Raw genomic sequence first — 2,094 nt, 5'->3', positions numbered from 1 at the left:
TACTGAGCAGAGCCATGTGCCTTTCTAAGCAGAGTAGTTGTAGCCTTCTCAGACTTCTCAAGTTTGTAATGCTGCCTCCTGGGTGGTGCACTGTAGAAAACGCAACATTTAATTCACAGGACATCAAGTGAGCAAAATTCTCTACTGGGCACTGTTGGTAAGAGAGATGGACAATAGCACTGTGCCAGCCCTCTCCCTGCTCACTATTTATTAATTATAGGAGAAAAGCACAAGCATATACAACTCTAACAGAAAGCACAGAGTGAACACTGCTTTGGAAATAAAATTGAGGGGTTGTCCAACAAGATGCATAATGCAATGTTAGATTGGATTACTGTTCATAAATATTTAATCTCCCTGCGTGGGAGAGGATTATATTTCCCTGGCCCACTGATGGCCAGCTTGGCCATGAGACTTGTTTGTCCAATGAATTGTTAGTGGAAGTGATTGCTCCACTTCCTAGTAGAAGCTTTAAGATCCTGTATGTTGATCACCATGTCCTCTTTTCCCTTCTGCCCTGTTAACTGACAATGGAACTAGGCTCCAGTGACCTGGAATGGATTTGCAGAATGCGTGAGAAACATTTAACCCTAGTCATTGAGATATGAGGTTTATCTGTTGCTGTAGCATAATCTAGCCTAATCTGACATACCCCAAATAAAAGGCAAAGGAATTTCAATGGAGAGGAAAACAGCTGAATCAAGTCTTAGGAACCCCCAGAATGGAGTTTTCCAGACTTGAGTATATACTAGAAATGTAGTGAGTAACAAAATTGTTTATGATTAAGAATGCATACTCAAGGGATTTTGACCTCGTTCCCATAATCAGTGAGAAGACTAAAAAATTTTGAGCTGGGACCAAGTGGGATTTATCCCTGGAATGCAAGGTTGGATCAACGTAAGAAAATCAATTAATGTAATACACCACATTAACAGAATGAAGGGGGGAAGCATGATTATCTCAATCAATATAGAAAAGGCATTTAGTAAAATGCAGCACCCTCCCTTGATAAAAACACTGTGAGCACTGGGAAGAGAAGGAAATTTCTTCAGTCTTTTAAAGGACATACGTGAAAATCCCACAGCTACTACCCTACTTAATGGTGAAACACTGAGAGCTTTCCCTATAAGATCAGAAAGAGGACAAGGATGCCCACTGTCACCGGTGCTATTCATCATTGTAATGGAAGTTCTAGCCAGAGCAATTAAGTCAGACAAAGAAATATAAAGCATCCAAACTTACCGTATTTGCAGATGATATGATCCTATATGCAGAAAGTCCTGAAAATTTTACAATAAAGCTCTTAGCATGAATAAATGAATTCAACGAAGTGGCAGGATACAAGATCAACACTCAAAAATTAATAGTGTTGCTAGACACAAGCAATGAACAACTGGAACTAGAAATCAAGAAAAAAATTCCCTCCACAATAGCAACTAAAATACCAAATATCTGTGAATAAATCTAACCAAGGATGAAAGGACTTGCACACAGAAAATTTCAAAAAATTGCTAAAAGGCATTAGAGAAGACCTAAATAAAGGGAAGGAAATTCCATGGTCATGGATTAGGAGACTAAATATCATTAAGGTGTCAATACTACCCAAAGCAATTTATAGATTCAATGCAATTCCAATCAAAACTCCAAAGACCTTTTCTGCCTAAATATAAAAGCCAAACACCAAATTTATATGGAAGGGTAAAGGGCTCAAAATATCCTGAAAAAGAATCAAGTTGGTGGACTCACACTTGCCGATCTTAAAATCTATTACAAAACCACAGTAATCAAAACAGCATGGTACTGGCACAAAGACAGACATAAAGACCAGTGGAATATAATTCAGAGTTCAGAAATCAACCCTTGCATTTATGGCCAACTGACTTTTGACAAGGTGACAAAGACTATTCAGTTGGGAAAGGATAGTCTGTTTAACAAATGGTACTGGGAAAACTGGAGCCCCACATGCAAAAAGAAGGAGGATCCCCTACCTCATATCATATACAAAAATCAAGTCAAAATTGATCAAAGACCTAAATATAAAAGCTAGAACTATCAAACTCCTTATAGAAAATGTAGGGAAGTATCTTCATGACC

This window comes from Dasypus novemcinctus, chromosome 10 (assembly GCF_030445035.2).
Source record: "Dasypus novemcinctus isolate mDasNov1 chromosome 10, mDasNov1.1.hap2, whole genome shotgun sequence".
Classification (NCBI taxonomy): Eukaryota; Metazoa; Chordata; class Mammalia; order Cingulata; family Dasypodidae; genus Dasypus; species Dasypus novemcinctus.
Note: the sequence above shows the minus strand (reverse complement) of the source record.